At 41.8% G+C, this 25636-nt stretch overlaps 1 protein-coding gene across 1 annotated transcript in view; it reads left to right on the forward strand.

Annotated features, from left to right (window-relative positions):
• Window positions 1-25636, forward strand: part of LOC122748972 (zinc finger protein OZF-like) — a 101632-nt gene that overhangs the window by 712 nt on the left and 75284 nt on the right. The gene's annotated exons all lie outside the window — the stretch shown is intronic.

Raw genomic sequence — 25636 nt, forward strand, 5'->3', positions numbered from 1 at the left:
CTCTGCTGGCTCCAGTCTCCCTTGAGGGATTCCAAGCCTAAGCTTGAGCAGAGGGTCCCAGGAGCCCTCCCTAGCTCTAGTTCGACCTCAGGACACAGTCTTCCTGCGTTCCCAGGCTCAGCCCGAGCGCTTCTGCCCCAGTGCTGTCCTATCTGCCCTGATCGCTGTAGCTCTGCTCCCCTTCCTTCCCCAGGGCAGCTGCTCCTGCCTCCCTGCCCCCACTTCTTTCAGAGCCCTCAGGACTGAATCCCAGACTGGATTTGGTCTCCAGGCTCTGGCTTCCCCTGGTCATTGCTGGGCTGCTCCATTCCAGAGCCCTCCCCATCCTTAACCCTCCTTTGCTTCTCTCCCTCCTAGATCAGTCAGTCAGTCTGAGTTCTGTATGTTGGTGGGGGAAGGGCATGCTGGGAGGGCAGAGAACTCTGCCTCAGGAGCCATGGAGCCTCTGAGTGCTCTCATCCCTGCTGGGATCCCAAGCCCCTTCTGTCTTTGGGCCTCTAGGAGAATGTGGAGAGGAGGAGGCAGAAGAGGAGGAGTAAGAGAGGAAGGGGAGTAGGCTTCCTGTGCAGACCCTCTTCCCTTCCAAGCCTGCCCCTCTCTGCTGCCTCCCTCCCTCTGTAGGTTGGAATCTCTCCCCTGAGTGAGGCCAGAGCCTTTATGACTCCTGTGGGAACTCACCCTCTCTAAATCTCTGTAGGCCAGCTTCCTCCCTAGGGAAAGAAGGGAGACATTTCCACCTCTGGGATCCTTCTCCCTCCCCAACTCAGTCTGCAGAGGACCAAGGGTTGTCCCAAGCAGATATTGGGTCAAGTCCAGACACCAAAGTGGGAGGGAGATTAGAGCAGTTTTATTATGAGGGTCAACAAATAGCTGTGCCCCAGAGTATGGGCACAAAGGAGGTCAGCATGGGACTAAGATTGCAGTGTTGTGGGGGGTGGATTTAATTGATCAAATTGATCATGAGGTGTTCCAAATAATTACAAGAGACAATGACTCCGTTTTCCCAAGTTTTATTGAAATGACCACAGGAGGAGCACCATAGAGGTGTCTCAAATGGGGGAGGGGGTGTAAAGAATAGTTATATTGATAGGGAGAAAAAGCAAGTTATCTCCTCATTATCTTAATCCCCTCCTTCTGAGAGCTTCATAGGAAGTCTTAATCCTAATTTGGACATCTTGGGGTCCTAAATCAACCTCTAAGGCAGGTACCTTTTCCCTTGGAGGGGTGTTTTGGGGTTTGCACAACACCGGGTAAACCTAAGGACACATTTGGCCCTTTCTGTGCATGTTCCTAAAGAAAGGCTTAAAGTTGTCAGACCCAGAGGGTCTCTGAGTTTTTGATATCTCTTTACTTAAGATCTGGTTCTAGGTGTCCTGTCATCTAGGAATATTAATGGCTATTAATGGTTGATGGTCCCTAGTTACTGTCTCTATTGATGGTGAAGGTCGAAAGGGACAGTCCCTCTCTGTTACTATAAGGACACAAACTTTAGTTTCTCTCTTAACCCTTTCATGTACTATTGAAAAGAACTCAAGCCTCAGTTTATCTGTTAACCCCTTTTTGCCTCCTCCATCCACAGGGTGGAGGAGATGGGCTTTTCTGTGCTGAGCTAAAGAAGAGAGGGACTTTCTAGATGGCTCCAGCCTCTTCCATGTTTATCAGAAAGGTGTAGAATTAAAACCTTCCTGGTTAGGTCTGTGTGACATTTGTCAGTAACAGCTTTGGCTGTTGTTCCATTTGTGGGGCCATAAAGGCTGGGGGAAGCAGGAGCTTGAGGTAAAGACCAGGGACAAGATGGAGGAACTTTACAAAATGGAGTCAACATTGGTTCCTTTGCTACCTACACAGGGAGCCTGGAGCTAGAGGGAATGGCGCCTGGGAGCTTCAGACCTTCACCCCAGGTAAGTACAGTCTCTGCACAGACTCTACCAACATCAGGCATTGAAACCATTTCCATAAACATAGGGGATGGTCTGTGAAGCTGGCAATACCTTCCCTATGGATTATTTCTTTACAAAAATAGGCATTAAGTGAAAAAAGGATGGTAATCTAGCAGGACCAGATCCCAAACTGTATTGTAAAGGGGTAATTATCAAAACAATCTTTTGCTGACCTAAGAAAAAGAGAGATGGATCAATGGAATAGAATAGGTACAAATTATACTGTGATAAGTGACTATGGTAATCTAGTCTATGATAAGTCCAAAGATCCAAAGGTTTTGAAACAAAAACTCATTAATTGACAGAAACTACTAGGAAAACTGGAAGAGTATGGCAAAAACTAAGTCTAGACCAATATCTCAGACATTATACCAAGACAAGGTCAAAATGGATACATGATTAGGGGGCAGCTAGGTGGCACAGTGGATAAAGTACTGGCCCTGGATTCAGGATTACCGGATTTCAAATCCGGTGTCAGATACTTGACACTTACTAGCTGTGTGACCCTGGGCAAGTCACTAACCCTCATTGCCCCACAAAAAAAATGGGTACATGATTTAGATATAAACAGTGATACCGTAAACATATTACAGACAACATGGCGTAGTTTTTGTCAGGTTTATATATAGGAAAAGAATTTAGGACCAAAGAAGATAAAGAAAGCATTACAAAATATAAAGTAGATAGTTTTGATTCTGTAAAATTAAAACAGCTTTTGCATAAACAAAAGCAATGTAACCAAAATTATAAGGAAAGCATTTTTGAAACAATTATCTCTGATAAAGGCATGGGGTCAAATTTATAAAAATACAAGTAATTCCCCAATTGATAAATGGTTAAAGGATATGAACAGGCATTTTTCAGACAAAGAAATCAAAGCTATCCGTGTGAAAAAATGCTCTAAATCATTATTGCTCAGAGAAATGAAAATTAATACAACTCTGAGGTACCACCTCACACCTATCAGAGTGCCTAATATAACCAAGAAGGAAACTGCTAGCTTGATATCCCAAAGACAACCCCAAAAGTAGAAAAAAGACCTATTTGCACAAAAATATTTATAGCAACTCCTTTTTTTGGTAGCTAACAATTGGAAATCAAAGGGATATGGCTAAACAAGCAAGTATATGATGGTGATGGAATATTCTTGTGCTATAAGAAATGACAAGCAGGATGATTTCAGAAAGGCCTGGAAAGAGTTATAGGGAACTGATGTATAGTGACGTGAACAGAACCAGGAGAACATTATGCACAGAGACAGCAATATTGCTTGATGAAGAACTATGAATGACTTAACTTTTCTTAGCAATACAATGATCCAAAATAATCCCAAAGCACTATTGATGAAGCATCACTAACCCCTCCAAAGAAAGGACTTTGATTGAACACAGACTGAAGCAGGCTGGTTTTCACTTTCTTTCATTTTTTTCTTTTATTCATGTCTTATATAAAATGACTAATATGAAAATCTTTTCCATAATTGTGCATGTATAACTTATATCTGATAGCTTACCCCCTTAAGGACCAACAGGTAGGGGAGAGAGGGAGGAAATTAGGGAACTCAAAACTTTAAAACAAAATGTTTATTTTTAAAAATAGGCATTAAGTTGAACAATACTGCCCTGCTCTCCCGCATTTTAAGCTGATTCATTGGGCCTTGCTATCTTGAGAGCACTAAACCCCTTGCTCCCAAATTGGTGCTATCATTTATTTGATTTCAGTTCTTTCTCATTAGATCTCATTGATAAAGATGACCACTCATTAGTCTTTGTTATCTAGGAATCCCTGTACCGAGTACTATGTACTGGCAGAGACCATAAGAAAAACAAGAGGAAAAGGAAAGTTTGAAAGAGTCCAGTTAGTGTGACAATACTTCAGACAGTTTCTTGGAAATTTGGACTCTACTATGGACTGGAGCAGGTACTAAGATGCCCTCAGGAAACCAAATAGATCTGTCCTCTAACTTTGTTCTCTGTTGGAAACAGATAAACTGAGGCTTGACTCCCTGTCTGGTGCAAAGAAGGAAGGCCATTTTAATAAGATCTTTCAAGAAAGGTCAGGCACTCTAGGAGAGTGGGGTGCTTGGCCACAGCAAACTTCCCTTTTTATCCTTGATCTAACCCAAAGTCCCTCCTCCATCCCAATTCACATCTTTTCAGACACTTCTAAACATGTAGACCCCTGCCTCAGATATGGCCTCACTGCTGCCCCTGATGTGGGCCCAATGATTTGGGATGGAATTTGGGGGTGAAATTGATCGTGAGTTGTTCCAAAAGAATTACAAGACTCTGACTCAGTTTCCCAAGTTTTATTGCAATACTGTGGGTGACCACAGGGAGAGAACCAGAATAGTGGAAAGGTAACTCTCAAATAAGGAAAGGAAAGACAGTTATAGAATGGATAAATTGATTATCAGTCTCATAATATTCTCCACCTTTGGGAAGTACAAGGGAAGGCATATCCTAATTTGGAGTTCTGGGGGTCCTAAGGCAACCCCTGAGGTGGGTACCTTTTTCTGTGGAGGTGTGTTTTGGGGGGTTACATGTCATAAGGTCAATTTGGGGACAAATTTGGCCTTTCCTGCACATGTCTCTTTCTGATTCCCATGGCTAGTTTCAAAATATCTCCATTTTTCATTAGAATTTCTATACCCATGTCATTTCCTTTATTGTTATATGACCTGACCCTTTAGGGTCCTATTATGGGTACTGATCACTGTGGGTACGATAACCTAGCATAAGTTATCCATTAACTGGGGTCTAACTGCCTTTTGGAGCTAATATCTGAATTAGAGCTTGGATCTTAGGTTTTTCTATTAACCCTTTTTTCACCTCCTACATCTTTCCCCGCTTTTCATATGCCCCAGGAAAAAGGACAAAGATCATCTCTTCTGTTGCTGCTTCCTGCTGAGTGGGGGTGAAGTAGGGGCCCACAGCGGGTTTATGAATTGAGGGAGATCTAGGAACTAGAGTTACAAATGCAAGAACCACAACACAAAACACAAATGATTCACAAACAGACCAAGGGGCAACAGGGACCCTAATACAGAATAAATCTAAGAGTTCCATGAATACCTGGACAAAGCAAACAGTTGTGAACAGTTTCACCCAGCCAGCTAATTTCTGTATGGCAGCTCAACCTTCAGGAGGTGTTCTGAACCATATAGACTCTGCCTCAGTCCAGGACCACATTTGCCAGAGAGTTCAAGCACTCTTCCAATTCCTGTAACCCTAATGCAGTAAAATTAGAAATTTATTCTATTACAGTGGTAAGTTTGTAAGTATAAGTTTCACGTTCAAATTACCCAACAAAAGGAATAGTGAGGGCAGCAGTTTTTTCAGACCCACCAAAGAAAATTATCCCAGATTCCTCTTCTGACTTTAATATGAGAAGAGGTCTGCTCTCGGGGCACCAGAGTCCCTGTTTTGGGCTTCTTGTGCAGGGGTATAGGTGCTGTGTGACCGACTTTTTACTCTGAGGCCTTTATGGTGTGTGGAGATCCCCCGCCCTGCACTTCCTGTCTGGGTGCACTCGGCCAGCCAGGCACCCGCTCCTGGCATCTGTTCCCGCCTGACCTGTTCGTTGCCCTCCCGGCTGGTGCAGGTAGGTTTTTCCACTGTCCTTCTTGGCCACCAGATTTTTGAACCAGGTTCCAGGGGCCTCAGTTGTTCGGCTGTGGCCCACAGTTCCTGCTGACTTGCCCTGACCCCCTCGGCGCTGGGTTGCTGCCCTGCGCTGGGCCTCCCTTTTGCCCGAGTCAGACTGACCTTTTCCTGAAGTCTTCTAAATTATCTCTGGTTGGAGGACTGTGTCTCTCTGTCCCTTTGCAGGTTCTGTAGTTTCAGAATCCGTCCAGAGGCTTGATTTAATGTTCTTTTTGAGGGAACAGAAGGAGAGCTCAGGCAGTTTGCTGCTTCCTCTCCGCCATCTTGGCTCCACCCCCTCCAATTGCTTTGTTTTTAACCCACATACACCAACCTTAGCAGTATTCCAACCATATTTTACTTTTCCACTCAAACTCAATTACTCTTTGGTTTCTTCCAGAATTCACAAACCTTGAAATGGCAGGTGAACACTTAAAGTGGCAGTGTACCTTAAAAATACTCCCTCCCCCCCTTTTTTTCCTCAGGATTCCAAATTTGTACAGTCAGTACAAAATGGCACAGTTTTCTTTCTATTTGATTTTACCAATTATTTAAAATATTCTGAACAGTTTCTTAAGATTTTCTAAACATTCTCTCACTGCTCCCTTGCTGAGCAGCCAGCACTGTGTGGGGGAGGGGGAGAAGAAAGAAAGCAGCAGCACAAGTCATGCTCAACAAGAGATCATCTTTCATTAAAACTCTTACACATTAAAATAGTTCCTGATTTTTAACCATTCCACTACAGAAGATTTCAAAGTAGCAGCATTTTCTTTTTTTTTTTTTAGCCAGGTTATATATGTACAATCCACAAATGTTCTTTTTATCAGTTCTTTCTATGGGGGTGAATAGTAAGCTTCCTCATTAGTTCCTTGGGATTGTCTTGGATCATTGCATTGCTGAGAGTAGTTAAGTCATTCACAATTGCTCATTGAACAATACTGCTGTCACTACCCACAATGTCCTCCCAACTCTGCTCACTTCACTATACATTGATGTTCATTGGTCTTTCCAGTTTTTTCTGGGATCATCCTGTTTGTCATTTCCTGTAGCACATGACCATTCCACCACAATCATTTAGAACAGCTTTTTCCATCATTTCTCAATTGATGGACATTCCCTTGATTCTCAATTTTTAGTCTCCACAAAGAGTTGCTATAAATATTTTTTGTACAATTTTCCCCCTTTTCTCTTTTTCATGATTACTATTGTTAGCTATTTTCCCTTCCATCCTATTCCCTTCCCCATGATATTTATTCTGCTAATCATCTTCTTTGATCCTATCGCTCTTCAAAAAGGATTTGCTTCTGTCTGCCCCTCTTCCAATCTGCCCTTCCTTCTTTTGCCCCTCTCTCTTTTTGTCCCCTTCCCCTCCTATTTTCCTGCAGGGTTAGAGAGATTACTCCACCCAATTGAATGTGTACATTATTCCTTCCTTGAGCCAATTCTAATGAGATTGAGGTCTTTGAGCCAATTCTGATGAGTGTTAGGCTCCTTTACTGCCCAGATTAAATAGATTACTCCCACCCTGTTGGGTATGTTTGTTAGTCCCTCCTTGAGCCAACTCTGATGAGTTTAAGGTCTTTGAGCCTTTTCTGATGAGTGTAAAATTCATTTACTGCCCTGCTCCTCTTCCATCTCTTCCCCCACTCCCACTGTTTTTTTCACGTAGGATTTCACCTCTGTCCTTCCCCCTCCCCCAGTTCATTCCCCAACACTCCTCAATTTAACCCTAAGGATGTTATCCTGGGGCAGCTAGGTGACACAGTGGACAAAGCACCACCCCTGGACCCAGGGGGCTCAGAGCCAAAACCCGGCCTCAGACACAAGACAGTCACCCACTGTATGACCCCAGGTATGTCCCCCAACTCCAATTTCTTATAGTTCTCTAGGGTCTTGTATTTGAAAGTCAGATTTGCCATTTCAGGTCTTTTCATCACAAATATCTGAAAGTCTTCTTTTTCATTAAAGTCCCATTTTTTCCTCTGAGAGATTATACTGAGTTTTTCTGGGTAGGTGATTCTTGGTTGTCATCCCAATTCCTTTGCCCTCTGGAATATCATATTCCATGCCCTCCAGTCCTTTAATGTAGAAGCTGCTAGATCCTGTGCTATCCTGACTGGGGCTCCACAGTACTTGAATTCTTTCTTTTTGGCAGCTTGCAGTATTTTCTCCTTGACCTAAGAGCTCTGGAATTTGGCTATAATATTCCTAGAAGTTTTCCTTTTGGGATATCTTTAGGAGGTGATTGGTGAATTCTTTCAATTTATATTTTAGCTAAGCTCTTTCCTTGATCATGGTTTTCAGGTAGACCAATAATTTTCAAATTATCTCTCCTAGACCTATTTTCCAGGTCAGCAGTTTTTCCCAGAAGATATTTCACATTGCTCTCTATTTTTTTATTCATTTGGATTTGCTTTATTGTGTCTTGGTTTCTCATAAAGTCACTGGCTTCCATTTGTTCAATCCTAATTCTTAGGCAATTATTTTCATCAGAGAGCTTTTGTACCTCCTTTTCCATTTGGCTTTTCAAGCTGTTGACTTTTTTCTCATGTCTTTCCTGCATCACCTTCATTTCTCTTTCCATTTTTTTCCTCCACCTCTCTAACTTTATCTTCAAAGTCCTTTTTGAGCACCTCTATGTCCTGAGACCAATTCTTATTTTTCTTGGAAGCTTTAGATATAGGGGCCCTGATGTTGACATCTTCCTGTGAGGGTGCCCCTTGGTCTTCCTTGTTACTGAAGAAACTTTCTATGGTCCTCACCTTTCTCTGTCAGCTCATCTTGCCTTTCTTTTACTTGACTTTTAGCTCCTTAAAGTGGGGCACTGTTTCCAGGCTGCAGTATCCCAAGCTTAAGAAGTCCCAGGTGGTATGATTTAAGAAGAATCAGGTTCTTCACTTGCCCGGCCTGTTCACTGGTCCTAGATGACCCCAGACCAACTTGCTAAACAACCAGCTTTGTGTGTTGTGGTTGTTAGCTCTGAGGAGCCTGTGCACCTCCCCCACCTGGGCCACTGCTACTCGAGCCTACCACCTGGTTCTCAGCAGGGGTGTAAAATCCAAGTTCTGTCTTAGCACCAGCATAGACCCCTGTAGTCTCCCCCCTGCCCAGGGCTCAGCCCACTCACCAGACTGTGTGCTTAGTTCCAGACGACACTGGTGCTTTAGCTGATTCAGAGGCTCTGGGGGTCTCCTTCTCTGGTGAGGACTTCCTGGGACTGGGTCTGTGTTGCGGTGACTGTGGGCTCCACTCCTGTCTCAGCACAGCAGCTCCCTCCTGACCTTACAAGTCGTTCTTGGTTAGAAGATGATTTCAGGGGGCGGCTAGGTGGCGCAGTGGATAGAGCACCGGCCCTGGATGCAGGAGTACCTGAGTTCAAATCCAGCCTCAGACACTTGACACTTACTAGCTGTGTGACCCTGGGCAAGTCACTTAACCCCCATTGCCCTGCAAAAAAAAAAAAAAAAGATGATTTCAGCACATTCTTCTGTGAGTTTTGCTGCTCCAGGCATTTTCCTATGGTGTTATTTGGATGTTTTTTGGAGTGATTGTGTCATGAGTTCGAGAGCTCACTGCCTTTCCTCCACCATTTTGGCTCCACCCTGGAAGTCCCTGGCCACCCAGGAACAACATTTTCTTTCTTTTTTTTTTTTCTTTTTTGCAGGGCAATGAGGGTTAAGTGACTTGCCCAGGGTCACCTTGCCTTCGGTCACACAGCTAGTTAAGTGTCAAGTGTCTGAGGCTGGATTTGAACTCAGGTCCTCCTGAATCCAAGGCCAGTGCTTTATCCACTGCGCCACCTAGCTGTCCCCCATAGCAGCATTTTCAAACCAGCTTTTACAATGTTCATCTAAGGCTATGAATGCCTAGAAAATAAGTTACATCCCAATTCCAAATTAAAGTAGACACACATCTGTAAAGATATCCAGAAGTCAGAGACTTCCCTTCTCCCACCTTCAGAGCCAGGCCATCACTCTGAAAGGCTACAGGGGTATAACCACAGGGGTATTCCCCACAGATTGTACAACACAGTTACAACATTTGACAGACATAAATGCACGAGATAACAAGCAGGCTAGCAGTCTAGTGGTCACACACAGATGAGGGCCGCACACAGAGGAGACTTCTTCCTGACCAGCCCACTCTAGCAGGGGGTTCATCAGGTGGTCTGTTAACTTAAATCTTTCTCTTGCAAATAAGTCATTTGTTCTTTTTCACCCATGTCCAATTTTTTCCTTTTCCCCCCCAAATTTGTAAGGATACACCCGAGGGGTCATGCAGAATGCTTTCTCTCCCTGTCCCTTTAAGGTGGGTTGGGCTAAGATCACACCTGTGAAAAATCCTACCTTGGCAGCCCACCCAATGAGACTGAGGTTTCTAGGGCAACAGAGGAGAAAAACACAATGCATACTCCATCCTGGGGAACCCAAGAGCCAAATGAGATGGTTGCTGTAGCCAGACAGCTTTGCAATAAAACACCACCTGTTTCCTTTTTCAGGTCAGTGCGATTGTACTTGTCCCAGTTTGTAAAGTCATTTGTTTGTTTTTGGCTACATACAGTTTTTTCCTTACTTCCTTCTACCAATTTGTCAAAATTTCCTGACCCATTCATAACCTCCCGGGGGTTACCAACACCATGCTTGTGTCCACCTGGGTGTCCATTAAAACAGCAAAGAATCGAATCCAGCACGTCTGCCAAGCTGCTGGGTCATGCCAACAGGGCAATTCCTTTCTTCCCTTTTCAGGAAAAAAAAATCCCTCAGGGTAAATTGCTTGAACCCTGATCAAGGAGAAATACCCCCACTCCCTTTGGTGAGCCAGCTGGGACTCCCAAATGAGCCAAACCCAAGGGCAGCAGTTAAAGGCAGGTCCCAAACTTACCTTAATACAAGATCTCACCTTACGGCTTTGAAAAAAAAGGAAAAAGAGTTTGAATCTGGGACTTTAAGTCACACTGGCACTAAATGATGTGGGATGGAAATTTTCTTGTTTTGTTTTGTTTTTGTGGGGCAATGAGGGTTGAGTGACTTGCCCAGAGTGACACAGGTAGTAAGTGTCAAGAGTTTGAGGCCGGATTTGAACTCAGGTCCTCCTAAATCCACTGCCAGCACTTTATCCACTGTACCAGCTAGCTGCCCTGGGATGGAATGTAATTATGAGACTCAGTGACTCAGTTTGCCAAATTTTATTGCAGTACTATGGGTGAACACAGGGAGAGAACCAGAATAGTGGAAATGTAACTCTCAAATAAGGAAAGGAAAGACAGTTATATTTATAGTATGGATAAATTGATTATCAGTCTCATTATAATAATCTCTACCTTGGGGAGGTACAACTGAGGGCCTGTCCTTCTCATTATAATCCACCTTTCCAAGGTACAGGGAAGGGCATACCCTAATTTGGAGTTCCGGGGGTCCTAAGCCAACCCCTGAGGTGGGTACCTTTTTCTGTGGAGGTGTGTTTTGGGGGTTTACATGTCATAAGGTGAATTTGGGGACAAATTTGGCCTTTCCTGCACATGTCTCTTTCTGATTCCCATGGCTAGTTTCAAAATTTTTCATTAGAATTTCTATACCCATGTCATTTCCTTTATTGGTTTTTTTTTATACCAAATAGATCCAAGCTTTAATAAATCTTTAAAAGCCTAAACTCTTTCTGAATTTATCAGTGAGGTGGGGGGGGCAGATTAGAACCCATATTTAGATTTTTTTTTTTTTAGTGAGGCAATTGGGGTTAAGTGACTTGCCCAGGGTCACACAGCTAGTAAGTGTCAAGTGTCTGAGGCCGGATTTGAACTTAGGTACTCCTGACTCCAGGGCCATTGCTCTATCCACTGCGCCACCTAGGTGCCCCCCACATTTAGATTTTAAACAACACACTTTTCTTTTTTTTTTTTCATCTTACACTATTGCTGTTTATTTTGTATACAGTACATTTCACTCTGCTTCAGTTCATGTAGGTCTTTCCAGGTTTTTCTGATAGTGTCCTGTTCATCATAACCTAAATAAAGTACCTTAAACTTGACAAAGAATTTTCTTCATATTAGCCCAGCAAAGTCATCATAACTATTTCCCTCCATACTATTCCCTTCCCATGATATTTACTCTATTTTCTATCTTCTTTTAAAGTATTCCTCCTCAAAAGTGTTTTATTTCTAACTGTCCCCTCCCCTACTCTGCACTCCCTTTTTTTTTCCACCCTTCCTTCCTTATCCTCTTCCCCTCATACTTTCCTATAAAGTTAAATAGATTACTCCTCCCAACCGGGTGTGAATATTATTCCCTCCATGAGCCAACTCTGATGAGTTTAAGGTCTTTGAGCTAATTCTATGTTCCAAATTTTCTTCCTCCCTCTCTCCTCAACCCTCCCTATGAAATCAAGCAATTCAATATTTCATACTTGTGCTGTTATGTAGAACATCTTTACCTTCCTTGAAAGTATTTTGCTTTTTACTACTCTCTCCCCAAATCTGTTCTTCCCTCCTTCCCCTCCCCCCCTTATCTCCCTCCCCCTCCCTCAGGGCAAAAATATATTACTATACCCACTTGAGTATGTATGTTAGTCCTTCTTTGAGTCAATTCTGATGATATTAAGGTTCACTTACTCCCCAATTCCTTCCCCCTCTTCCCCTTCCCTCCATAAGCTTTTTTCTTGTTTCCTTCATGTGAACAACCTCTCCCCAGACCATCTCTCCCCTTCCCCCTCCCCCAGTCTATTTCTCCTACACCTCAACCCTATTTTAAGGATGTCATTATGGGTCAGTTAGGTGGCACAGTGGACAATGCACCAGCCCTGGACCCAGGAGGCCCCAAGCCCAAGTCCGGCCCCAGACATAAGACACCCCACAAAGAACAAAACATAACATCCCTTTGTATTCAGTTCAGACCCGTGTCCTCTATTAAATCCTTACTGATATAAGGATATAGTTCTTATGAGTTTGAAGTATTATCTTCCCATGTAGGAATATAAATTGTTTGATCTTTTAATATCCCTCATGAAGTCTTTTTCCTGTTTATCTTTTTATGCTTCTCCAGGGTCTTGTATTTGAAAGTCAAATTTTCTATTCAGTTCAGGTCTTTTCATAACAAATGCCTGAAAGTCTTCTTTCTCCTTGAAGTTCCATGTTTGCCTCTGAAAGATGATGCTTAATTTTGCTGGGTATGTGATTTTTGGCTGTAGTCCCAGTTCCTTTGCCCTCTGGAATATCATATTCCATGCCCTCCAGTCCTTTAATGTAGAAGCTGCTAGATCTTGCTTTATCCTTACTGGAGCTCCACGGTATTTAAATTCCTTTTTTCTAGCTGCTTGCAATATTTTCTCCTTGACCTGGGAGTTCTGGAATTTGGCTATAATATTCCTGGAGGTTTTCTTTTTGGGATCTCTTTCAGGAGGTGATCAGTGGATTCTTTCAATTTCTGTTTTAGCTTCTGCTTCTAGAATATCAAGGCAATTTTCCCTCACAATCTCTTGGAGGATGGTGTCTAAGCTCTTGATTTTCAAATTATCTCTCCTAGATTTATTTTCTAGGTCAGCTGTTTTTCCAAGGAGATATTTCACATTGCCCTCTATTTTTTCATTCAATTGGATTTGCTTTACTGTGTCTTGGTTTCTCATAAGGTCACTAGCTTCCATTTGTTCAATCCTAATTCTTAGGCAATTATTTTCAGCAGACAGTTTTTTAATCTCCTTTTCCATTTGGCTTTTCAAACTGTTGACTTTTTTCTCATGACTCTCCTGCATTGCTTTCATTTCTCTTTCCATTTCTTCCTCTCTTTCTCTACATCTTTGTTCTATCTCTCCTACTAAGTTAACCAGACCCTGAGATTTGGGGATTCTTTGTTCACTAACTTCAGAAAACCTCTGCTAACTCAGCAGGGAAAGGAAAGAAATTTTGGGAAGGGGCGGGGGATAAGCCTCTAGAGTTAGAATAACGTAGGCTGTTCTTATCTTAGAGGAGTATCTTCTACTGGTTAGCTGTTAATTCAGCAGGAAAAGGAAGGAATGTTGGAGGGGGGGAGAGAAGTTCCCAGGACTTGAATAATGTATCCTACCTACTGAGGACACATTATTACTCTCATTCTCTCTCTCTCTCTCTCTCTCTCTTTTAATTTAATTTTTTTTTATTTTTTGCAGAGCAATGAGGGTTAAGTGACTTGCCCAGGGTCACACAGCTAATGTCATGTGTCTGAGGCTGGATTTGAACTCAGGTTCTCCTGAATCCAGGGCCAGTGCTTTATCCACTGCGCCACCTAGCTGACCCCTCTTATTCTCTTTTAATGATCACAAAAAATCAGTTCTGCCTATAATTTGCTGTATCCATGAGCTTCTCAAACTCTGCAGAATTTTCTTTAGAACATATCATATATATCAGTTCTAATGAGGAAAAAATCTCCCATCATCCTCTCTCATTCTCCTCCACAGATCCATCTACTTCACAAATAGAACACAAACTTTCTTCCTAACTCCACAGGGAGAAGCATTCTGTCAATTTGAAAGTTCATAAAACAATCAGTATAGGAGAAATAAGATCTTTGATTGGGGCAGAGGAGATAAAACTCCTAGTGCTATATTTAAAGAATGCTAGGAATACCCAAAGATGGGCACTGAGGATAAGGTTTATCTGGGTTAAAAGAACCATGGGAACACTGCTACTGCCCTGGAGTTAAGTATAGAAACTACTTTACTTAATGTAAATGAACTTTTAACAAAGCTATTTATAAGACTTCCCTGGAGTTTAGTATAGACACTACTTTACTCTAAATAGAAACTACTTAATGTAAATGGACTCTTACAGAATAACCTAAAGTCCTGGGAGTAAGCTGGGGAATCTTTGGGAGGGGAGAATTTGTTTGGGGGAGATTTATAAGAAAATCCAGAGTCTGGAATTGACAAAGATTGGTCAGCCCCAGGCAATTCATTGGTCTGGGAATGGGGAGGAGGTGAGGATCTGGCAGTTATCAATTCCATAATAAGACATTGCTCTGCTTTATTCTAACTAATCATATAAAATGGTTTTCTCAAAATTCAGGCAGGCTCTTCCTGACTGTGGTTTCAAGACTTGACTCTGACACTCAGAAAGGTTATGTATGACCTTTGGGCAAATCCCTTCCCTGAGTTTCAATTTCTTCCTGTAAACTGATGAGGGCTGCACTATTGAATTCTGAATTATATTTCATCTCTACTTCTTATGACTTTTGGTGGTTTAGGAGTTGGTGACCTTCAAGGATGTGGCTGTGGATTTCACCCAGGAGGAATGGGGCCTCTTGGACCATCCTCAGAAGGAGTTGTACAAGGAGGTCATGCTGGAGAATGCCCAGAACCTGCTCTCCCTGGGTAAGGACACTTCCTCTGGTAACTCTATAATCAAAGGGAATATCTTCATTCCTGAGTGGGCAGGGCTTGAAACATCAATGAAATACTCAAATGGGAAAGGTGCTGGTCTCCTGGGCCCAAGAGACAAGGGCCCTCCTGCTGCCTGGTTTTCATGAGAAAGTCTTTGCACTGTGGAAACAGGAACCTGAGGGTCTCCTTTGCTGCTCCTGAAGTTGTGTCTTACCAATTCTAGTTAGTCTCAGATCAAAGATCAAATCAGTGTGGAAACATCTCAGACGTGGAACTAATCCGAGAGCTTATTGAGTTGAGCCTCTACCCAGACATGACTTTTGTGTCCCAAATCTCTGAAAACTGCTCAGGGAGCTTTTCCTTGCCACCTTTCCTCTTTGTGATGAGTCTTGTATTTGGAGTAGCCATCTTGTTAACAAGCATCACTTGGTAGCCTAAAACACTTGTTGTCCCTAGTATAGGAGGTTTGTCCTTCATCTTCCTTCCTCTTGCCCTCAAATTCCAGCACAGATGGTGGGAAAGAAGGGAAGGGAATAAGCAGTGATTTCTGCCTACTATTTGCCAGGTGCTGTGCCAAGCACTTTCTTTATTTTACAGCATTGGCAATATTGTTTTCAGAATGACTTTGAGTGAATAAGTTATTTGGACTATTATAAATAACCCAAATTAACTATAAATGACATACGAAGGAAGATGCTCCTTCCATCCAGAGGCAGAACTGATAAATATAAATGTATGTAATATAATTTTGCTATTTTATATATTTATATGTATGTGTATATTGTGTGTGTATATGTGTGTATACAGTCACACCTATTTGTTTATAATTGTAGCCATCGTTAGGTTGGGGGTGGGAAGAAAAAAATTTACATTATAATTTTGTTTTCTATTTGAAAGGAATAGGAAGTTGTGCATAGTTGATGTAACTCTCATCTGAAATATTTTTTGTAGTACTGTGTTATGGAAGTACTTGTTTTATTCCATAAATTTAAAGTAAAATTTTTAAAAATGTTCTGCTCATGTATGTTTACAATAACCTTCCGTATTAGGTGATAGGAAATTGAGTCAAACAAAGGCCAAGTTTCTTAGCAAGGGGTATACTGCTAGTAAGTGTATGAAGCTGGATTTAAACTCAGGCATCCCTGCTTCTAGGTCTAGGGCTTTCTTAACTGCACTACCAGCTCCCTTCACTTTCTAGAGAGTGGAATCTTTCGAATGAATCCATCTCGCTTTGGAGAAGGTGCACCAAGCCCAAAATTTCATTTTCTAAGGTCCCAGGTTCAAGGCTGCTCTGGGCCAATCACCCTTGTCACTCAGTTTGGGGTTTAGAGGTTTCTTCCCAAATGGAGCATAACAGGATGGGGCTGGGTGGGGGATTAGGGGTAGAGGGTTTGGCTTTCTCAGAACAGGTTGTAGAAAACTATTTTGGGTTACTTGCATTACAAACACTAACGGGATTATAGGCTCACATGTGTGAACATAATGGGATGAGCCTTAAAATCAAGTGGCCCTGCAATCTCTCTCCTTTCCCTAAAGAAAATTAAATGACACGTTTCCCTCCATGCTCATCTCTAATATCCCTACTCAGGGCTTCCAATTCCCAGAGAAGACGTGATCTCTTGTTTTGAGCAAAGGGAAGCACCAGGAATGTTGGAGCAAGAAGGCCTGAGGAGCTGCTGTCCAGGTGAGTGAGGTGAAGGCAAGTTTAAGAGAGTAGTGATTACAAGAGACCTCTGGGGGTTGTGGTGAAGCAAGTGCTAGATTTGAGGGCAGGAAGATCTGTCTTGGAATTTGTTTTCAGATATTTCTTAACAGTGGTTTCCTGGGCTAATCACTGAACTTCAGTTTCCAGATCTGTAAAATGAGGGGGTTGGACTCCATGTCCTTTTAGCTGGCTTTCAGTGATCATCTATGATCCTGCAAGAAGTTCTGAAATTTGTGGGCATGCATAAAACTGCACACCCTCTGAGCCACCAATACAGCTACTATGTCTATGTCCCCTAGAGATCATAAAAATGGGAAAAGGACCCACATGTACAAAAGTTTTTATAGCTGGTCTTTTTTTGGTGGCAAAGAATTAGAAATTGAGGGGCTGCCCATCCATTGGGCAGTGGCTAAACAAATTGTGATATATGAATGTCATAGAATGTTGTAAGAAACAGTAACAAGGTAGGTAGATTTCAGAAAAACCTGGAGTTACATAAATTGATGCTGAGTGAAATGAGCAGAACCAAGAGAACTTTGTACACAGGAACGGCAACATTGTGTGATGATCAAGTGTAATAGAGGTAACTCTTCTAAGCAATATAATGATGCAAGATAGAATTCCAAAGGAGACATGATGGAAAATGCTCACCACATCCAGAAAAAGACATTGTAAAATCTGAATGCAGATTGAACCCTACTGTTTTTTCTTTTTCTTTTCTAACGTTTTGCCCTTTTGTTCTGAATTTTCTTTCATAACATGACTAATGCAAATATATATATATATATATATATATATTATTGTTGTTTTGTTTCTTTGGTTGGTTGGTTTTTGTGGGGCAATTGGGGTTAAGTGACTTGCCCAGGGTCACACAGCTAGTAAGTGTCAAGTGTCTGAGGCCAGACTTGAACTCAGAGGTACTCCTGAATCCAGGGCCGGTGCTTTATCCACTGCTCCACCTAGCCGCCCCCATGTTTTTGTTGTTGTTGTTGTTGCGGGGGGGGGGGGGGGGGAAGAGGGGCAACAAGGTTTAAGTGACTTGCCCAGGATCCCACAGCTAGTAAGAGTCAAGTGTCAGGCTGGATTTGAACTCAGGTCCTCCTGAATCCAGGGCCAGTGCTTTATCCACTGTGCCACCAACTGAGTAGTCTTCTTTTTAGCAAGCATCAATTGGTTGCCTAAAACACTTGTTGTCCCTAGTATAGGAAGTTTGTCCTTCATCGTCCTTCCTCTTGCCCTCAAATTCCAGCACAGATGCTGGGAAAAAAGGGAAGGGAATAAACAGTGATTTCTACCTACTATTTGCCAGGTGCTGTGCCAAGAGCTTTCTTTATTTTACAACAATGGCAATATTGTTTTACGAATGACTTTGAGTGAATAAGTTATTTGGACTATTTTAAATAACCCAAATTAACTATAAATGACATATGAAGGAAGATGCTCTCCATCCAGAGGCAGAACTGATAAATAGAAATGTATGTAATGTAATTTTGCTATTTTATATATTTATATGTATGTGTATGCATATATGTGTGTATACAGTCACACCTATTTCTTTATAATTGTAGCCAACCGTAGGTTGGGGGGGGGGGTGGGAAGAAGAAAATTTACATAATTTTGTTTTCTATTTGAAAGGAATAGGAAGTTGTGCATAGTTGCTGTAACTTTCATCTGAAATGGGTTGGTTTTTTTTTTTGTAGTACTGTGTTATGGAAGTACTGGTTTTATTCCATAAATTTAAAATAAAACTTTAAAAAATGTTCTGCTCATTTATCCTTACAATACCCTTCCATATTAGGTTGACAGGAAATCAATACAAGGCCAGTTTCTTATCAAGGGCATGTAACTGTATGAAGCTGGATTTAAACTCAGGCATCCCTGCTTCTAGGTCCAGGGCTTTGTCCACTGCACTACCAGCTCCCTTTACTTTCTAGATAGTGGAATCTTTGGAATAATCCATCTTCTTTTGGAGAAGATGCACCAAGCCCAAATTTTCATTTTATAAGGTCCTAGGCTCAAGGCTACTCTGGGACAATTACCCTTTTTTTTTTTTTTTCTGTGAGGCAATTGGGGTTAAGGGACTTGGCCAGGGTCACATGGCTAGTAAGTGTCAAGTGTCTGAGGCCCGATTTGCACCCAGATCCTCCTGAATCCAGGGCCAGTGCTCTATCTACTGTGCCACCTAGCTGCCCCCCACCCCCCCATCACCCTTTTTACCCAGTTTTGGGATTAGAAGTTTCTTCCAGAATGGAGCATAACAGGATGGGGCTGAGTGGGTTTTAGGGTAGTGGGTTTGTCCATTTTTCTGAACAGGTTGTAGAAAACATGCTGTTTTGGGTTCCTTGCATCACAAACCCTAACAGGGGATTATAGACTCACATGTATGAACAAAATGGGATAAACCTCAAAATGAAGTAGCCCGGCATCCTCTCTCCTTTCCCTAAAAAGAACTAAATGACAAGTTTCCCTCCATGTTCATCTCTAATATCCCTACACAGGACTTCCAGTTCCCAGAGACGATCTGATCTCTTATTTTGAGCAAAGGGAAGCACCAGGAATGTTGGAGCAAGAAGGCCTGAGGAGCTGCTGTCCAGGTGAGTGAGTAAATTTAAGGTAGTAGTGTTTACAAGAGACCTCTAGGGGTTGTGGTGAAGCAAGTGCTAGATTTGAGGGCAGGAAGACCTGTCTTGGAATTTGTTTTCAGTTTTTCTTAGCAGTGGCTTCTTGGGCTAATCACGGACCTTCATTTTCCTGATCTGTAAAATGAGGGGGTTGGACTCCATGTCCTTTTAGCTGGCTTTCAGTGATCATCTATGATCCTACAAGAAGTCCCTGTTTGAAATTTGTGGGCATTGATAAAACTGCGTATCCTCTGAGCCACCAATACAGCTACTATGCTTATGTCCCCAAGAGATCATAAAAGGGAAAAGCACCCGCATGTACATGTACAGAAGTATTTATAGCTGGTCTTTAAGGAATTGAGGGGCTGCCCATCCATTGGGCAATGGCTAAACAAATTGTGGTATGTGAGTGTAATAGAACATTGTAAGAAACAGTAAGCAGGTAGATTTCAGAAAAACCTGGAGTTACATAAATCGATGCTGAATGAAATGAGCAGAACCAAGAGAACTTTGTATACAGTAACAGCAACATTGTGTGATGATCAAGTGTAATAGATGTAACTCTTCTCAGCAATATAGTGATGCAAGACATAATTCCAAAGAATACTTGATGGAAAATGCTCACCACATCCAGAAAAAGACATTGTGAAATCTGAATGCAGATTGAACCCTACTGTTTTTTTCTTTTGTCGTTCTTTGTTAAGGTTATGCCCTTTTGTTGTGAATTTTCTTTCACAACATGACTAATGGGAAATATATATAGGTATATTTTGGGGGGGGTGCAGTGAGGGTTAAGTGACTTGCCCAGGGTCACACAGCTAGTAAGTGTCAAGTGTCTGAGGCTGGATTTGAACTCAGAGGTACTCCTGAATCCAGGGCTGGTGCTTTATCCACTGCACCACCAACTGCCCCCCAGAATAGTCTTTTTAGCAAGCATCACTTGGTAGCCTAAAACACTTGTTGTCCCTAGTATAGGAGGTTTATCCTTCATCTTCTTTCCTATTGCCCTCAAATTCCAGCACAGATGGTGGGAAAGAAGGGAAGGGAAGGGAATAAGCAGTGATTTCCACCTACTATTTGCCAGGTGCTGTACCAAGCACTTTCTTTATTTTACAGCAATGGCAATATTTTGTTTTGTTTTGTGAGGCAGTTGAGGTTAAGTGACTTGTCCAAGGTCACACAACTAGTAAGTGTTAAGTGTCTGAGGCCGGATTTGAACTCAGGTCCTCCTGAATCCAGGGCTGGTGCTCTACCCACTATGCCACCTAGCTGGCCTGGCAATATTTTCTTTTTTTTTTTTTTTTTTGTGTGAGGCAAATGGGGTTAACTGACTTGCCCAGGGTCACACAGCTAGTAAGTGTGTAAAGTGTCTGAGGTCAAATTTGAACTCAGGTCCTCCTGAATCCAGGGCCGGTGCTCTATCTACTGCGCCACCTAGCTGGCGGCAATATTGTTTTAAGAATGACTTTGAGTGAATAAGTTATTTGGACTATTATAAATAACCCAAATTAACTATAAATGACATATGAAGGAAGATGCTCCCTCCATTCAGAGGCAGAACTGATAAATATAAATGTACGTAATATAATTTTGCTATTTTATATATTTATATGTATGTGTATGTGTATTTTGTGTGTGTATACAGTCACACCTATTTCTTTCTATTTGTAGCCATCCTTAGGTTGGGGGGTAGGAAGAAAAATTTTACATTATAATTTTGTTTTCTATTTGAAAGGAATAGGAAGTTGTGCATAGTTAATTTAACTTTCATCTGAAATGGTTTTTTTTTTTTTTGTAGTACTGTGTTATGGAAGTACTGGTTTTATTCCATAAATTTAAAATAAAACTTTAAAAAATGTTCTGCTCATTTATCCTTAAATAACCTTCCATATGAGGTGATAGGAAACTGAGGCAAACAAAGGCCAAGTTTCTTACTAAGGGGCATACTGCTAGTAACTGTATGAAGCTGGATTTAATCTCAGGCATTCCTACTTCTAGGTCCAGGGCTTTCTTGACTGCACTACCAGCTCCATTTACTTTCTAGATAGTGGAATCTTTGGAATGAACCCATCTCCCTTTGGAGAAGGTGCACCAAGCCCAAAATTTCATTTTCTAAGTTCCCAGGCTCAAGGCTGCTCTGGGCCAATCACCCTTGTCACCCAGTTTGGGGATTAGAAATTTCTTCCAGAATGGAGCATAACAGGATGTGGCTGGGTGGAGAATTGGGGGTAGAGGGTTTGGCTTTCTCAGAACAGGTTGTGGAAAACATGCTCTTTTGGGTTACTTGCATTACAAACACTAAGTGGGGATTATAGACTCACATGTGTGAACATAATGGGATAACCTCAAAACCAAGTGGTCCTCTCTCCTTTCCCTAAAGAAAATTAAATGACACGTTTCCCTCCATGCTCATCTCTAATATCCCTACTCAGGACTTCCAGTTCCCAGAGAAGACGTGATCTCTTGTTTTGAGCAAAGGGAAGCACCAGGGCTGTTGGAGCAAGAAGGCCTGAGGAGCTGCTGTCCAGGTGAGTGAGGTGAAGGCAAGTTTAAGAGAGTAGTGATTACAAGAGACCTCTGGGGGTTGTGGGGAAGCAAGTGCTAGATTTGAGGGCAGGAAGATCTGTCTTGGAACTTGTTTTCAGTTTTTCTTAGCAGTGGCTTCCTGGGCTAATCACTGAACTTCAGTTTCCAGATCTGTAAAATGAGGGGGTTGGACTCCATGTCCTTTTAGCTGGCTTTCAGTGATCATCTATGATCCTGCAAGAAGTTCTGAAATTTGTGGGCATGCATAGAAGTGCATACCTTCTGAGCCACCAATATAGCTACTATGTCAATGTCCCCAAGAGATCATAAAAATGGGAAAAAGGACCCACATGTACAAAAGTATTTATAGCTGGTCTTTTTTCTGGTGGCAAAGAATTAGAAATTGAGGGGCTGCCCATCCATTGGGCAGTGGCTAAACAAATTGTGGCATATGAATGTCATAGAATGTTATAAGAAACAGTAAGCAGTTAGATTTCAGAAAAACCTGGAGTTACATAAATTGATGCAGAGCGAAATGAGCGGAAAGAAGAAAACTTTGTACACAGTAATAGCAACATTGTGTGACGATCAAATGTAATAGAGGTAACTCTTCTCAGCAATATAGTGATGCAAGATATAATTCCAAAGGACAGATGATCAATAAGGGTTAAGTGACTTGCCCAGGGTCACACAGCTAGTAAGTGTCACGTGTCTGAGGCTGGATTTGAACTCAGGTTCTCCTGATTTCAGGGCTGGTGCTTTATCCACTCTACCACCAACTAGCATCACTTGGTAGCCTAAAACACTTCTTGTCCCTAGTATAGGAAGTTTGTCTTTCATCTTCCTTCCTATTGCCCTCAAATTCTAGCACAGATGGTGGGAAAGAAGGGAAGGGAATAAGCAGTGATTTGATTTCTACCTATTGTTTACCAAGTGCTTTCCCAAGCACTTTCTTTATTTTAATTTTTTTAATTTTATGGATTTTTTTTAATTTAATTTTTTATTTTTAGTGAGGCAATTGGGGTTAAGTGACTTGCCCAGGGTCACACAGCTAGTAAGTGTTAAGTGTCTGAGGCCGGATTTGAACTCAGGTACTCCTGACTCCAGGGCTGGTGCTCTATTCACTGCACCATTTAGCTGCCCCACACTTTCTTTATTTTACAGCAATGGCAATATTGGTTTGGGTTTTTTTAGATGTAAGTATACTATTTTCACTTTCTTTCTTTTTTTTTGCCTTTTCTTTCTTTTTTAAAAATTTTTTGGTGACGCAATTGGGGTTAGTAACTTGCTCAGGTTCACACAGCTAGTAAGTGTTTAGTGTCTGAGGCCGGATTTGAACTCAGGTCCTCCTGAATCCAGGGCTGGTGCTCTACCCACTACGCCACCTAGCTACCCTGGCAATATTGTTTTAAGAATGACTTTTAGTGAATAAGTTATTTGGACTATTATAAATAACCCAAATTAACTATAAATGACATATGAAGGAAGATGCTCTCTCTATCCAGAGGCAGAACTGATAAATAGAAATGTTTGTAATATAATTTTGCTATTTTATATATTTATATATATGTGTGTATACAGTCACACTTATTTCTTTATAATTGTAGCCATCCTAAAGTTGGGGGTTAGGGGACAGCTAGGTTGTGCAGTGGATAAAGCACTGGCCCTGGATTCAGGAGAACCTGAGTTCAAATCCACCTCAGACACTTGACACTTACTAGCTGTGTGACCCTGGGAAAGTCACTTAACCCTCATTGCTCTGCAAAAAACCAACCAAAGAAACAAAAAAACAACAACAAAAACAAATTTAAAACAACCCTAACCAAAACAAAACAAACTTGGGCAGCTAGGTGGCGCAGTGGATAGAGCACCGGCCCTGGAGTCAGGAGTACCTGAGTTCAAATCTGGTCTCAGACACTTAACACTTAGTAGCTGTGTGACCCTGGGCAAGTCACTTAACCCCAATTGCCTCACTAAAGAAAAAAAAAAAGTTGGGGTTTGGGAAGAAAAAAAATTTACATGATAATTTTGTTTTCTACTTGAAAGCAATAGGAAGTTGTGCATAGTTGTTGTAACTTTCATCTGAAATGCGTTTTTTTGTAGTATTGTGTTATGGAAGTACTTGTTTTATTCCATAAATTTAAAACAAAACTTTAAAAAATGTTCTGCTCATTTATCCTTACAATAACTTTCCATATGAGGTGATAGGAAACTGGGGCAAACAAAGGCTACATTTCTTAGCAAGGGGCATACTGCTAGTAAGTGTATGAAGCTGGATTTGAATTCAGGTATTCCTGCTTCTAGGTCCAGGCCTTTGTCCACTGCACTACCAGCTGCCTTTACTTTCTAGATAGTGGAATCTTTGGAATGAATCCATCTTCTTTTGGAGAAGGTACACCAAGCCCCAGTTTTCATTTTATAAGGTCCCAGGCTCAAGGCTGCTCCGGGCCAGTCACCCTTGTCACCCATTTGTGGGATTAGAAGTTTCTTCCAGAATGGAGCATAATGGGTGGGGATTGGGTGTAGTGGGTTTGTCTATTTCTCAGAACAGGTTGTAGAAAACATGCAGTTTTGGGTTACTTGCATTAGAAACCCTAACAGGCGATTGATTATAGACTCACATGTGTGAACATAATGGGATGAACCTCAAAATCAAGTGGCCCTGCATCCTTTCTCCTTTCCCTAAAGAAAATTAAATGACACGTTTCCCTCCATGCTCATCTCTAATATCCCTACTCAGGGCTTCCAGTTCCCAGAGAAGATGTGATCCCTTGTTTTGAGCAAAGGGAAGCACCAGGAATGTTGGAGCAAGAAGGCCTGAGGAGCTACTGTCCAGGTGAGTGAGGTGAAGGCAAGGTTAAGAGAGTAGTGATTACAAGAGACCTCTAGGGGTTGTGGTGAAGCAAGTGCTAGATTTATGGGCAGGAAGATCTGTCTTGGAACTTGTTTTCAGTTTTTCTTAGCAGTGGCTTCCTGGGCTAATCACTGAACTTCAGTTTCCAGATCTGTAAAATGAGCGGGTTGGACTCCATGTCCTTTTAGCTGGCTTTCAGTGATCATCTATGATCCTGCAAGAAGTTCTGAAATTTGTGGGCATGCATAGAAGTCCACACCCTCTGAGCCACCAATACAGCTACTATGTCTATGTCCCCAAGAGATCATAAAAACAGGAAAAGGACCCACATGTACAAAAGTATTTATAGCTGGTCTTTTTCTGGAGGCAAAGAATTAGAAATTGGGGGCTGCCCATCCATTGGGCAATGGCTAAAGAAATTGTGGTATATGACTGTCATAGAATGTTATAAGAAATAGTACAGAAGGTAGGTAGATTTCAGAAAAACCTGGAGTTACATAAATTGATGCTGAGTGAAATGAGCAGAACCAAGAGAACTTTGTACACAGTAACAGCAACATTGTGTGATGATCAAATGTAATAGAGGTAACTCTTCTCAGCAATATAGTGATGTAAGATATAATTCCAAAAGACTCATGATGGAAAATGCTCACCACATCCAGAAAAACACAATGTGAAATCTGAATGGAGATTGAATCCTACTGTCTTGTCTTTTTTTTTTCTTTTTTAATGGTTTGCCCTTTCATTCTGAATTTTCTTTCACAACATGACTAATGCAAATATATATATATATATATATATTTTGTGGTGGGCTTGGTGGGGCAATGAGGGTTAAATGACTTGTCCAGGGTCGCACAGCTAGTTAAGTGTCAAGTGTCTGAGGCTGGATTTGAACTCAGGTCCTCCTGATTCCAGGGCTGGTGCTTTATCCACTGTGCCACCAAGTGCCCCCCAGAGTAGTCTTCTTTTGAGCAAGCATCACTTGGTAGCCTAACTAGGAAGTT

The sequence above is a fragment of the Dromiciops gliroides genome, chromosome 3, assembly GCF_019393635.1.
Source record: "Dromiciops gliroides isolate mDroGli1 chromosome 3, mDroGli1.pri, whole genome shotgun sequence".
In the NCBI taxonomy this organism is placed as follows: domain Eukaryota; kingdom Metazoa; phylum Chordata; class Mammalia; order Microbiotheria; family Microbiotheriidae; genus Dromiciops; species Dromiciops gliroides.